The sequence below is a fragment of the Rhinolophus sinicus genome, linkage group LG11 (genome assembly GCF_036562045.2).
Source record: "Rhinolophus sinicus isolate RSC01 linkage group LG11, ASM3656204v1, whole genome shotgun sequence".
Lineage (NCBI taxonomy): Eukaryota > Metazoa > Chordata > Mammalia > Chiroptera > Rhinolophidae > Rhinolophus > Rhinolophus sinicus.
This window is the reverse complement of record NC_133760.1, coordinates 55,171,120-55,186,719: the sequence shown is the minus strand read 5'-3', so window position 1 is coordinate 55,186,719 and position 15,600 is coordinate 55,171,120. Positions and strand designations below refer to the sequence as shown.

Here is a 15,600-nt window from a genome sequence, read left to right as displayed (position 1 = left end):
TTTTCAAGTCATCCAGTAAATATTTATTCATCATCTAACCTGTGCTAAGTACTTTGCTAGTACCGAAGGAAGCATAAAAAATTATTCACAACAATACTACAAGATAGGCATGACTGTTACCCCAGTTTAATAGATGGGGAGACTGAAGCAAAGGCATGTTAGATCTCAGGGTCACACAGCTAGTAAATGGCAGAACTGGTGTGTTAGTTCAGGTCCTCCAAGAAACAGATGCCAAGTCTAGATTAGATGTACAAGAGATTATGGTGTTTGCCTGGGTGAAGGAGTTGGAGAAGGCTGGGGGAGTCACAGACCATGAAGTAAATCTGATGTTCTAGAAGGAAGGAAGGAGGGGAGGGAGGCAGAGAGAGAGGGAGGGCGGGAGAGAGGGGAAACTTTTAGATGGTGGTGCACTTCCTGGACTTTGTGGCAAGGCTAATGGAGAGAGGCTTGTCCTGGAGGAACAGGAGGGCCTGTGTGTCCCTGCCCAGCACTGGGCAGGGAGGCCCAGGCACTAACAATGGATGTGGCTTCGTCAGTCAGTTACACCCCCTGCATCAGGAGAGCTGAGAAGCCATTTCACTGGTCCCAGCTTGGGACCCCCAACCCCAAAATCTTGTGCAAGGTTGTACAAGCTCAACCGTTATGCCACAGTAGGCTTTATACTCAGCATACAATCAGAAAACACAAATCTTTATATATCTAATCTTCTTAGACATAAATTCTTTCCATTCTTGGAATCCACTTCTGTTTATATCAGAGCTGGACCGTCTAAGGCAAACACTATTTCTCTTGCTGCCTTTGTTTTTGGTGTCAAATTCGAAAAGCATTGCCAAGGCCCATGTCCAGGAGCCTACCGCCTGGTTTCAGGTCTTATGTTAAAATCTTTAATCCATTTTGAGTTAATTTTTGTGTATGGTGTCACATAGTTGTCCAGTTTCAGTCTTTGCATGTAACAGCCCATTTTCCCAACACTGTTCATTGAAGAGACTATCCTTTTCCCATTCAATATTTTTGGTTCTTTTGTCATAAATTAATTGACCATATATTAATGGTTCATTTCTGGGCTCTTTATTCCATTCTGTTGATCAGTGTGTCTCTTTTTTTGTTTGTTTTTTTTGTTTGTTTGTTTGGTTGGTTTTTTTGCCAATACCATGCTGTTTGGTCACTATAGCTTTGTGATATAGTTTGAAATCAGGTTGCGTGATGCCTACAGATTTGTTCTTCTTTCTCAGGATTGCTTTGGCTATTCAGGGTCTTTTGTGGTTCCATACAAATTTTAGAATTGTGTATTCTATTTCAGTAAAAAAAAAAAAAAATACCATTGGAATTTTGATAGCAATTTCATTGAATCTCTGGATTGCTTTGGATGGTATAGACATTTTAACAATGTTAATTCTTCCAATTTATGAGCATGGAATATCTTTCCACTTATTGGTGTCTTCTTCAGTTTCTTTCATCAGTGTTATAGTTTTCTGTCTACAGGCCTTTGACCTCCTTTGTCACATTTGTTCCTAGGTAGTTTATTCTTCTTGATGCCATTGTAAATGGGATTGTTTTCCTAATTTCTCTTTCTGATAGTTCATTATTAGTGTATAGAAATACAACATATGTTTGTATATTGATTTGTATCCTGCAACTTTACTGAATTTGTCTAACAATTTTTGTTGGTCTGATGGTTTCTATATATATCTATGCTTTCTTTTTATCACTTGCTTCAGGGGAAGAATGTCAATGAGATTAAGTGACTTAATCTAAAGCCGTGCAAGTGGGGGTGGGATTTGAATTAAGTCTGTCTGACCTGAAGGTCATGGTCTTTCTCTTACGTAGTCCTGTACACCAGATATTTACTGTGCTGGGGTTTTACAAGATACTTTTTCACTTGAACCATCATATTAACATTCTGGGACTTAAAGAAGTTGAATGACAGAAGGTCTTTTGGTTCCATTGCTTCTTTCCTCCCCCTTATAGACACGAACAAAAAGGAAAAATCCCAGCAACCTACTGAAAGAGATCACTCTGCCCCGTTTTCCATCCCCTCTGTGTGTCTCACTATCCTACGTTGTCTCTTTCTGTCCCCTCTCATGTGGTCTTCTCCCACCTTCTTTTCTCCAGCTTTTCTTTCACTCCCGTTGGTGTCTAATGTGCTGCTGAAGTTGATTGGGTGTTTTTCTCACTCGTCTTCCTTCTCTTGTTGCTGATCGTTGCCTTTGCTGTTGTACAAACCTTTATGCTTCTTTTCCTTCATTTCCAAAGCAGGTTAGAAGACAGTTATACCTCTCAAAGTCCACATAGTTTTTATTTGCATGTGAACTTCAGTGTGTGCATGTGTGTCCCACCAGAGAGGGGACAAGAGCGATTTTCCCCACTATAGAGCGAGACAGGAATTAATCTCTCTCACTTCAGTAACAGCAGATAATGCGTAAAGTTGCTATAATGAGTTATTACTTGCTTAACAAAAGTTTAGAATTAAACTGGAAAATAAATATCATTGGCATTCCTTCCTTTGTCTCCACAATTGTAGTGTGTGTTTTTTGTGTGTTTTTTTAAATAGCAGCTATGGCTGCTGACATTCCCCTGCTTTGTCATGGGGTCAAAATAATACCTTCTGAAAAGTCTGCATGTAGGGCACGTAGTATTCACATAATGTTCGGTCTGTGGATGCCCAACAGTTGAAGACCTCGGGAACACACCAAACGAAGTTAGATGTATGAGCTCGCTGCAGCAAGGAACCAGGGGTCTCTTAGTAAGAGACTGTTGGAAGGGGGACATTATAGGATTTGGGCTGATTTGGGGTGGTTTGGGGAGAGTTTCAAGAAGTGAATATTTGTCCTGGATTGCGTGCTGTTGGAAAGTGGATGCAATATGATGGCTGAGTAACTTCATACGTTTTCCTGTGAGGCAGGCAGGAGTGTGCTATGCAGACAGGGCTGTTTGTCATTGGGAAAGAAGCAATAGGCACTCGTGTTAGACAGTAGAGGGAGCTATTTGGTTACTTTCATGGTCATATGGGGTTGTTAGTGTTTAGACATGGTGAAGCCGCCGTTTTGGTCTTGTTTCATTCACCAAGGTCACGGAATGACCTTGTTTGATTGCTGCTAACATTCTGGGTAGCCTAGCTTTTTCCACAGCCTCACGGTTACTTACAGGCTGCCAGCTGTCCTTTTATTTTTCTTTTTTTCTCAGGTCCCAGAATAAATGAGAAGTAATCAATCAGTCAATCCATGTAAATGGCCACCAAGCCCAGTACTGAGCTAAATGTTAGGAACACCATATGGAGAAATATTAATAAAGCACCAAGAGTAAATAAGTAATGAAAAGGAACACAAAAGAACTAGAGAATACTTAACCAAGATTTGCAACTGAAGTTAATATTCCATCACTCATCAATCGTATGCCATAGAAAGTTTTAAATAAAAAGGTTTGGTAAAGCTATTCATTTATTTCATGGCTATAAGAAATGTTACACTTTGAAAATTAATTTTTATAAATAATCCCTTGAGTTCTTCCTCCGGATTATAATCATGACATTTTTGTGATTTGAACAGTTGACAAGGGCTTTCTTTTCCTTTCCGAATTACAAATTAGAGGTATTAGCTGTTTCTTTTTTTCTCACATAGCAGCTGAAACTTGTATAGTGTCTCATTCTGTATGTTTTAGTACTTTTACTCTTTAAAGGCAGTAAATCATTAAAAGAATTTAAATGTGAGAAGAAAAGTCTAAATCGGCAGAATGAATAGACAGGCTTCTCCCAGCTTTTGGTGGCTGCTTGAATATTACCATTTTACGTACATTAGAAATTTCAAGGGCATGACCCTGGTAGAAGTCAAGTTTAGAGGGAGTCTTGGCTTTCACCTGCACTATTTTCAACATGAGATTTCTCATCATTAGATTTTAGTAGGGCTGAAATGCTTATGTCATGCTGCTTGTGGCTATAGCCATCATTTAGGTATCTTTTCCAATGAAATTTTAAGGTTTTTGTTTTTGTGTGTGTTCTGTTTTTGTTTGTTTGTTTTTAGTATGGTGATATGTGGGGATAGTCTTTTTATTTTAGATAATAGAATCTCTAAGGAAAATATTTTTTGAAAAGAATGAATCATCTTTAGCCTTAAAAATCATGTAAAAAAATAATCCAAATGTCCATCAACCAGTGAATAAATAAACAAACTGTGGTATGTCCACACAGTGCAATGTTATTACTCAGTAATATAAAGGAACTGAAAATGGATACATGCTACAATGGATGAACCTCAAAAACGTTATGCTAAGTGGAAGAAGTCAAACACAAAAGATCACATACGTAATTGCATTTATATGAAATGTCCCCAAAAAGGCCAGTCTGTAGAGACAAAAAGCAGGTAAGTGGTTGCCTGGGTCTAAGGGCACGGGCGCCAGAATTGACTGCAAAAGCACCTGAGGGAATTTTGGAGATGATGGAAATGTTCAAAAACTACATCATGGTGATGGTTGCATAGCTCTGTAAATCTACTGTGAATCATTGAATTGTATACTTACAATGAGTTAATTATATGATCTGCAAATTCCAGTTCAATAAATTATACCTCAATTTTTTTTAAGAAGTCATGGCACCTGAGTATATACATAAGACATATTTTTATGGCTCAGTTCTCTTTTTTATATTTTATGTTTTTCTTTTTACTAAACTAATAAGATACATGTGTGCATACATATACATTATATATGTACAAAATACAGTGCATTGTAAAAAGCATATTACTCTTAAGAGAGAGCCTAAGGAATTTTCTCACAAACACATGCAATAACTACTCAGACCAAGCTATGACGTATTTCCAGCATGCCACATCTTCCCTCATGTACCTGCTGAGTCACAACCCCCAGAAGTAACCACAGTTCGGACCGCCAGCCCCATGAATTAGTTTTGCCTGTTCTTGAAGTGCTTAAAACTTGAATCATTCAGTGTATTCCCATTTGTGTCTGTCCTAATACCTGTGAGATCCATGCGTACATGAAGTGTTCTTCTTTATTGATTTGTAAAATTCCGTTCTATGAATGGGCCTCCCTTTCTTATTGTTGGACATTAAAATTGTTTCTAGGTTAGAGGTATTATGAGTAAAGCTACTACGAGAATTTTGTGCATATTTTTGTGGACCTAGATATACATTTATCATGGATATGTACCCAAGAATGGAATATTGGGGTTACTGAGTAGACACTTTTCGTTTAGGCAGATAATGCCAACCCTTTTTCAGAGTGGATCAGTCAAGTTACTCTCCTCTGCAATGGATGAGAATTTCAGTTTTCTGCATTCTCACCTCACTTAGGATTGTTAATATTTTCAATATTACCCTTTCTGGTGGAAGTGTAATGGTATCTACCTGTGCTTATAATTTACATTTACCTAATGAATATTGAGGTTGAATATCTTTTAATATGCTTATTGGCCATTTGGATATTTTCTCTAGTGAAGTGCCTATTTAAGTATTTTGCCTGATTTTTAATTGGATTGTTTGTCTTCCTCTTATTAATTTATGGGAATTTTTAATATATTCTGGATAGTAATTCTTTGCCATGTATATGTATTGCAAATATTTCTCTCTGGCTTGCATTTTTCACTTTTTTAATGGTGACTTTTTATGGACAGAAGTTCTTAATTTTGAGGAACTTTTCCATTTTTTAATTGTTTTGTTCTTAAAGGAAATCATGTAAATTAGGAAATGTGTAGAGCTGCATAGCTATCACCACAATCTACTTCTTTTTTTAATGATGCTTAGAAAGTCTTTGTTTGCCCCCAGGCCTATATGCAATAATATTTTAATAAAAATTCTCATTAGAAAATTACCATTCCTGGTAAGAGCTATGACTCACCTCAGGCATACATGTTACACATGCCTGTTTTGTCATACATGTCATACTGCATGATAATCCTTTGCTTAGCTATTTGACTGCTCCACTAGCTGTGAAACATTCTCATACAGAGTTTAAGAGCATAGGTTTAGGAATCTGTCAAATCCCAGTTCTACCATTCAATGAGACTTTTTGGTCCTCATAGGTACCACGAACATGGTAATATATACAAGGTATGGTCAAACAATATGGTGAATGTTTAAAAAAAATTATTACAGTAAAAGATACATTGCCATTAATCCTCTTCAAAATACTCCCCCTCACTTCAAACACACTTATTCCATCGTCCATGCCACTTTCTGAAGCAGTTCTGGAAGTCCTCTTTCGTGAGTGTCTTTAGTTGCACTGTCATGGCTGCCTCGATGTCCTGAATCGATTCAAAACATTTACCTTTCGTAGTTATTTTGACTTTGGGGAAGAGCCGAAAGTTGCACAGTGCCAGATCCAGTGAATAAGGTGGCTGAGGACACACCGTAATGTTTTTCTTTGACAGAAATTCCCATAAAGCAGAAGTGATGTGTGACATGAAGCGTTGCCATGATAGAGGATGATGTACAGCACACTTTAAAACACACCTTGTCTCAACCGTAGCTCACACCTGACTGACTGCACTGAACAAGTTGAAACTTGTCACACACTGTTACTAACGTTCGACACACTACTTCCTGTACTGAAGATTTCTGCCTTTCCGTTGGATGGCACTCGGCAGCAGCATTCACTGTATTTTATGATCACAATGGAAAGGCTTCGTGTCATACATCGCTTCTGGTGGGGCAATTTCTGTCCAATAAAAACATTATGGAGTGTCTTCATTCACCTTATTCACCGCATCTAACATCGTGCGAATTCTGGCTCTTCGCTAAAGTCAAAATTATTCAGGACATCAAGGCAGCCATGACAGTGCAACTAAAGACACTCATGAAAGAGGACTTCCAGAACTGCATCAGAAAGTGGCAAGAACAATGGGATACGTGTGTTTGAAGTGAGGGGGAGTATTTTGAGGGACATTAATGTGTCTTTTACTGTAATATTTTTTTTAAACATTCACTGTATTGTTTGATCACACCTTGTATCTCCCAAGCTATTTCTTAACAATAGGTGAGATAATGTTTGTCCAGTGCTTATAACAGAGCTGGGTATATAGTAATGTTTCAATAAATATTGATGATGATGATGATAATTTTTATCTTCAAATCAAGGACAATGTCAAGTTAATTCTTGTCTTCTAGCACATAACACAGTAGGTATTTGACTCAACCTTTCCACAAGCTAGTTGCCCTTGCTAATCATTTATGTGTTAATATTTTGGTAGTAATTTGATTTTTTAAAATATCTTTGTATTCCTTAAAGGAAGTGACTGTTCATTATTTGTCAAAATTTATAGCAGTCTTAAGTATACTTTTGTCTTTTTAGCAAATACTTATATAGATTTGGAGTGTAATTCATTCAAGTTTAATGAATATTTCTTTGTTTCTTATGGGAAGAAAAGATTATTTTAGAACTTTTTAAAATCACTCTGATTCCATCCTGGAAAGAATAAGCAACATATGTCAAATAATTTTGAGAACTTACACATTAGATCGTTTTCTTTTAGGTTTGACGGTGACAGGCCATAATATTACTGACTAATTTCTTACCAAACTGAAGCTTCTGGGCTCAGTTTCAATGTTTGGTTTAATATGATTTCCTTCAACTTTCTTCGGACAGGGCTCCAACAAGATGTTAGTCATCCTCGCAAATTGCATTCTGGATGGGTTTACTGTCCTTGGCGTTTACTCTGTTAACGTTTTTGCAGTAGCACACGCTTGCGTTAGTTTATTACTGACCTTAGTTGTTATTGAAGAAACCCTCTCTTTTGTCCTCAGTGATCCTGTCAGCAGTAATTTCACAATCATTTGATGTACACCCTAACACAACTTCTGGTACATTTCTGAACATGGTAATTTTTAGGTGCTTTCAGCTTGCAAAGTAGTAAATTGATATACACAGAGATTTCGGACAGCTTCTTTCCCAGAGTGAATGACACTCCTGGGACCGTGGTTCCATGTGAGAAAATGTCCCTCACGTTGTCTGGAAGAGCTGCCATCTGGACTTCTAGTTTTCCTGAGGAAGGCGGCATCTACACGGGGCTGGCATTCAGACTCAGGGTCACCAGGCAGGTCTTTCCAGGAGCAAAATTAAGTTGTCAACAGAATATTTGCTGTGACTCTGACAGGCGCCATTCAGATATGACAAACTTGCCTTCCAATTTTTATTATGGTTTACTAATTCTGGAGAAAGATGGAACTATTCTTTTTCTTAATACGTGCTCATCCAAAGGTCAAAACAATTTTAAACAAGGCCAGGCACGGTCCTGCAATAAAAATGCATCCATCTAGTTGTGCAGTCAGTCCGTGTAGGGGCTGAGAGAAGTGTTATGTTTACCTCTCTGGAAAGGGCACTTTAATCAAAAAACTGATGGCAGGATGAGCTTTGAATTTTCGTTGTTGTATTTCTTCTGCATCTGCATGAAATTGTATCTTGGAAATCATCATGTTATTGAGATGAGTGATACCGGGGAGAAACACATGCTCGAAAGTAAACAGAAAAATACAAGCGCAGAATAGAATGTGTTGCCCACTTTGCAGCTTTGTGGTGGTCATCCAACAGGAAATGCCAAGCACTAGCGATGTACAGAGATTTGCGGATGACAGTTTTCCCCATTACCACAAGTAGACACACATGTGTCTTTCCTTACCTGTGTATTTCCTTAGGTGGGTAATGACAGTCAGAGGAAAAGCCAATGCCTGCTGTTCAAACCTAGCATGAAAAATGAAGTTTAAAAGTATACAAAACAGTGGCGATCAGATCCAGTTCTCCAGCATTCCCTTCACAGATGGAGTGAAAACCTTCCTCTCCCGCAGCTGTAGCGCTCACCCTGGCCCTCTCCACTCCAAAGAAGAGGGAGAGCTTTGGGAAGTGGTCGATACAGGGGCTGGACCTCCACTCATCTCTAGGGCTCCATTTGTCACTGCACAGGGAAAGGACTGTTCCCGAGCCCCATGGACAGAACGGCTGATCATGGGCAAAAGGAATGATAGGCCAGTCTTCATGTATCCTCGCTCTCCATGGTTCATGTGGCAAGATGGGTGGGGGTGGGGTATTGCTGAGACCCAAAATCCTAAAGAAGGACCAGATTTAGGTGGGAGGATCATGACCATTAGATGTGTTTGACCTGGGTTTGAGATACTCAAGTGGAGGTGTGAAATAAGCAGTTGGACATACAAGTCTGAGTCTCAGAGGGGAGAGCTGGTTTCCATGTAAACGCAAGTGAGTCATGCACCTATTGACGGTCTGGGTATGAATGAGGTGGCACAGAGAGCATGAGAAGAGGGAGTGAAGAAGGGAGCTTAGGAGAACACCCCATCTTATTGTTGGAGTAAAAAGTGTTACAAGACTCTCTAAAGACAGGAATAGCTACCAGAATCCTAGGAGAAACCAGGACCAGTTCTCATGACATTGTTTCAAGACCGAGGGCGAGCGCTGTGGAGTATAACATGCTGCTGACGGGTCTGGTAAAATGCAGAATGTCCATTGGATCCAATGAGATGGAGGCAGTGGTGACCCTACAATGGCTGTTTTAACAGGATGACTGGAGGAAAAATCACATAGGAGTTATAAGGAGACAGCAGGAGCTGAGGAAACAAAAACATCCAGTACAGGTCACTCTTTTAAGAACATTTCTTCTTAGGGAGGAAATAGGGTGAGGGCTCGAAGGGGATGAGGCACTGAAGGAATCAAGTTTTGGTTTTTTGTTTGTTCCAAATAGAAGGGATTATCAGGTATAAATGCCAGTGGGGACAACCGCAGGTTTTCTCTACTAGAGATAGAAAGAGTAAACTATAGTGTCAGCTTCTGAGAAGGTGGAGGAGAAATCTTACCAGAACGGCACAGGGGAGGGTGGTACCTGTGTGACAGTGTGTTTGGTCACAGGAAGCCTAAGGGGTTCTCTCTGAGGTCCTCTATTTCTCTGTGAAATAAAAGGTGAGTTCAGTTGTTGAAGAGAGAGCACAAAGCTCCTTAGGTTACAAACACCAGTGGGCGCCTGTGTTTTGGCAAAGGCAGAAGGTGAGTTCAGTTGGAGACAGATTGAGAACGAGGCTCCACCAAATGCAGAAAACCCGTGAAGTCACTAAAAATGCAGGTCTGGAGTCCAGACAGGAAAATGGGGCTAGACTTGTGTGGCATTAGCATTACCCCAGGTGTGTGCTGAAGCCGCCGGGGTAGATTCCTGCAGTCATTTAATAAATAGTAGGTACTGAATGATAATTACGAAACCTGTAGCTGCAGAGAACATGAAGATAAAGCAAAATGGCTCCCAACGTCTGAGCAGTCACAGTCTAGAAGGAGGGAGACATTTAAACAGGTGACAATCACACAGCATGATAAGGGCTCTCAGAGGCAGGAGGGGGCTTTATAAATGTCCATATGGACATCACCTCCCTTCGTGAGTGAGACGCAGAGAAAACATGAGTGGGAAAACAATGTGTTCAGATGTGAAGAAGTTAGTGGTAGCAGACCTGGTGAAGAAAGGGGAAGTGTTATTCCTGGGAGTGGGAACAAGTGTGAGTAATGACCCTACAATATGTGAAATTTGTAGAAGATACCGTGTCTCCCCAAAAATAAGACCTAGCCAGACCATCACCTCTAATACGTCTTTTGGAGCAAAAATTAATATAAGACCCGGTCTTATATTATAGTAAAATAAGACCGGGTCTTATCTAACATAAGACCCGGTCTTATCTAACATAAGACCGGGTCTTATATTGATTTTTTCTCCAAAAGATGCATTAGAGCAGACTGTCCAGCTAGGTCTCACTTTCGGGGAAACACGGTAGGGATACTGCAACATAAACCAATTAGGTCACTTCTGAATATGCGTACATAGACGGAAAAATCAGAAACTCATGCAGTTAACAAAGCCAGAAGCAGAGATCATCAAAGTCAATGCCCCCTTGTTACAGAGCAAGAAAGAGCCCAAGAGAAGAGGAAATGGAGCATGAAGACAACATGGGGGAAGAAGTAGAAGCCAGACCTCCGACACCCATTTTAGTGCTCACTTCATGCCAATCTCTGTTTCACCATTAAGCTTCACGTGCTGGCATATTCAGGGTCTGGAAGTCTACATGGGATGGGGCATCGTTTTCTGGGCTCTACTCCCCAGCAGCAGGTGTCTGGATTGGCTGCTTCTAGACCAGGTGAGGCTTTATGTCCACAGTCAGGACAAAGTTGTGTTGTGAGAGTCTCCAGTGTTTTCACCATCATCCATGTGGAATTGTAGGATGTGGGTTATACTAGAGATGTAACTGCTACCTGAGCAAGACCAGAGTGAGTGCAGGCTGTGGAAATCTGCAGAGTCTGTGATTTTGAGCTCGGCTTTAACTGTATATTGCTTCACCCCCTTCCCATGGGTTATGCCACGTGTCTCTAAAATCTCTTAGGAATATATCAAGGTGTCAGCCTTAATTGTGCATTAACCTAACCCTAAAAGACACAGAGAACAGAGAATAGAACCCAGGAAGTCCAATGTCCCCATAGTTGAAAGAAAGCTTTAATAGGAAAGTATGTGTTTCAACAAATACATGCAGCAATCTTCTGTTTGTTTGTTTGTTTGTTTAAACTGAGGTTTGCCTGCATTTGTAAGTATAATAGACTGAATACAACTTTATCTATTCACTTATTTAGACATTCAGTATTATTTTATATTAATTTCAAGTGTACAGCATAGTGGTTAGGCATTTATATAATTTAAGAAATGATCCCCCGTCCAGTCTAGTACCCACCTGGCACCACACGTAGTTATTGCCATATTATTGACGATATTCCCTGTGCTTTACTTTCCATCCCTAAGACTATTTTGTAACTACCAATTTGTACCTTTTAATCCTTCACCTTTTTCACGTTGCCCCCAAACCCCTCTCATCTATCACCCTGATAACGCTAATACCCATCTGACACCATACATAAGTATTATTAGGTTGGTGCAAAAGTAATTGCAGTTTAAAAGGTTAAAAATAGTTGCAAACACCACCATTACTTTTGCACCAACCTAATACAATATTATTGACTATATTCCTTATGCTGTACCCTACATCCCCATAACTACTTTGTAACAACAAATTTGTACTTCTTAATCCCTTCCCCATTTTCATCCACACCTCCAACCGCCCTCCCATCTGACAACAGTCAAAATGTTTTCTGTATTTATGAGTTTGTTTTGTTTTGTTTATTTTGTTCTTTAGATTCCACATATAAGTGAAATCACATTGCATCTGTCTTTCTCTCTGTCTGACACTCCACTCAGCACAGTACCCTCCAGGTCTATCCATGTTGCCCCAGGTGGCCAGAACCAATTCCCTTCTATAGCCGAGCAATATTCCTTTGTATAGATGTACTGCCTTCTCTTTATCTATTCATCCATCAGTGGACACCCAGGCTGTCTCCACATCTTGGCCATTGTAAACAATACTGCAATGAACATATGGATGCACTGTGAACTGAGGATGGCCGCTACCAATACCGGGCCTGGGGTAACTCCACAAAAAGCCAGGATACCCCTAGGCCTGCTGCCACCTGCCAGCTCCCTTATGATTCAGCCTCTGATAACGCCCCGTGCAGTATGCAAGTTGAGTGAGACAGTGTCTCGGGAGTCACTAGAGTAGGAAGAGGTGTGGTCACCAGGTTAATGTAGACTCTGGTTTGGTGCCAGTGCTGAGCCTGGAGCTACCCAGCAAGTCTCAGAGCACACCGAGGCTAGTTGTTGCCCACCTGGGGCCCTCAGACTATGATAGTTTTCAAAGACAGTGCACCGTGGGCAGGGCTGGCTGCTCATGGAGAAAGTGCCTCCAGCTGTGTGTGGAGTTGGGTGGAGCAGGGTCAGCAGAGTGGAATGAGCAGAGCTCACCAGACCAATCAGATTCAGATTTGGGTGGGAGGCGGGCTCAGCACTGGAAAGATGGCGCCTGCCTGCCCGCAGCACAGGAGGTCTCCTCACAGAAAATGGTGACTGTCCTTCAGCCCTTGCCGCGAAGCCGCACACCTCATTCTGCTCCCCTGTATGCTTCCGACTCCCCCCATCCCTCAGCTGGAGCCCCAGGTGAGTGCCTGTGAACGAGTGAGTGTGCACAGGCCCTGGGTTTCCCACAGCCTTCCGTCCCACCCGGAAGGTCAGAATCCCCACTGTTGTTCACAGCCATATGTGGTGGGGCTCCTCTTCCCGGCACTAGAACTCCAGGCTGTGGAAGCCAGTGCGGGGCTGGGGACTCTCACTCATTCAGGGGGAACCTCCTCGGCCGAGATAGCCCTCCTGGTTCTCATTCACCACAGGCAGGTGTGAGGCCCGTTTTGCGTCTCCTTTGTTATAAAACTTCTGTTCCGCCAGAATTCAGATGGTTCTCCAGGTTAACTGTTCTATAATTTAGTTGTAATGTTAATGTGTTCACGGAAGGAAGCAGGCACAGTGTTTATCTACTCCGCCGTCTTGGATCTCTGAGACTACATACAACTTTAAATTTACTTCTTGTTTCAGTAAAATTGTCTGTCCCCGGGTCATGATTCTGAGCATTGATAATTGCACAGCCTGACAGGTACAGCAGGTGCAGAAAATTGTGCAGAATTGCCATTGACGGTTGGCTATACAGGGTCTCCCAGAATACAGGGAGCCTGGTGATACTTAGAACATGAACCTCCCCCCTTTCTCAGCAGACCTATTGGTCTTGCCCAGCCTAATGAGCAGACTGTGGGCTTGATTTCATCCCCATTCTTGCCCCCCTAGTCAACTTGCACAACCATAGCCTGTGACAAGCTGTCAAAAAAAGTCCCTGGTTTACCATTTTGTTTTGTAAAAACTGCTGTAAGATACAAGTAGATTATGAAGCTTCCTAAAAGCCAGATTCAGAATTCAAGTTTGATTCTATTGCTGCTGAGAACTGGGATATGATATAAAGTCAAGGTTTGCATATAGAATTGTTGCAAATGGATGAAGGTTAATTGAAAGACAAGCGCAGTTATAAACACCAATGCTGACTGCAAATCCATGGTCAGAGACAGTTGCATAAGTGGTGTCATTGCTATAACCTTTCACAGACAAATTCAGTTTTTCTTGGATCACCTGAGGCCAGGAGAAACTGTGATGAGATGGGATAAAATTGCCTCAGGTGAAATCAACTACCAACTAATAGAGCAAAGAATAGTGAAGTACCAACAAAACAAATACGGAACCAAAAACAAATTTCAAAACCTCCGAATACCAGAATCCAGGCTATGTGCATGATTACTTATATTTTCTCTTTTTTATTGGTTTGATTAAGAAAAAAATCAAATAGAAATAATGGCTTGCACTCATAGATTGAAAAACTCCTGTTGAGCACCTACGATAGAGAGGCACTATTTTTCAATAATCAAAAACAAAAGCTGAGCCTCAAAGGATCTTTTCATGCCAGTGGCGGGGTGGGGATACAAAAAGTGAACAACAAACAAAACAGTACGGAATGTATCCAGCAATAATAAATGCTAAGAAGTGAATAGGGCAGAGGAGGGGATAGAGAGGAAAGAGATGATGCTATTTTAAGAAGGTTAAGAAAAAGCCATCTTAATATGGTGACATCTGAGCAACATCTGAGGGAGCTGGTGGATATCAGGGGAAGGGTTCCGAGTGGCCCAACGCGCAGCCACAAAACCCTCCGGTGGGAATGTGCTTGGGTATTTGAGGAGCGGCAGGGGTGCAGAGTGGCTGGAGTGGGCTGAGCCAGGGGAAGACGGGGAAGACAAAATCAGAGCAGGGGTGGGAGTGGGCAGTCGCACAAATCACGGCGACACAGGGAGGACTCCTACTTCTGCTCCCAGGGAGATGGGCAGCCAGCAGAGGGCGGGCAGAGGCTGACTCACCCTTGGAGATAATTCCAGTTTAGAAGTACAGACGTGGAAACCAGGAGGCCGTGTGGGGCAGCGGTACAGGCTCAGCCATCAGTCCCTTCCTTCCAGCAGCAGCTCAGTCATCCATTCTATCCAGCGACACCTGTGGAGACTTGGAAGACTCCAGACACAGGACAGAGTGAGGGAATACACAGATGGGAAAGCAGAATCCATGCCCCCAAGGGGCACACAGACAAGGATGAGACCCGCTGATAAGTGCTATGGGACGGGTGAGCGGAGGGCGCAAAGTTGTTCCCCACAAGGGATCCATCACAGCATAAATAACTCACCTCTAGTACAATGACTCACCTGGCCACTCCCTACCCCAGCGCAAACCGGGCTGCCAGCAGCTAAGAACACAGCAACCTTTTTGGTTTATCACCATATAATAGGACTCCAATAATTTTTTGCTGTTTCTTGAAGTAAAGTGCATGTCACTTCATCTGGCTTGGGTGAGGGAAGGAGAGTAGAACAGGCATCAGAAAGACCCCAAAGAAGGTGACCCTGGATCTCAAGGGACCCGCAGAGACACAGCCATGGGGACAGCATGAGCCAAGACTTGGAGATACAGGGAAGCGTGACACAGTTCTGTGTGTCTGGAGATGGGAATGTGTGTCAGCAGGAGGTAGGAAGAAACCCTTATCATAAGGGCTTTGGGGTGAGATTGGATGTGGAGGCAGCAAAAAGCTACTGAAGAACTTGGAGTCATTTTGTAGAAACTCCCCTGGCAGAGTGAGATGATGTGTTCAAAGTGAAGAGACCCAA

The 15,600-nt window shown here is 41.7% G+C and overlaps 1 protein-coding gene across 1 annotated transcript in view; it reads left to right on the top strand.

The window, feature by feature from the left end:
* The window catches only part of CNTNAP2 (contactin associated protein 2), a 1,478,782-nt gene that overhangs the window by 1,155,056 nt on the left and 308,126 nt on the right, over nt 1-15,600 (top strand). The gene's annotated exons all lie outside the window — the stretch shown is intronic.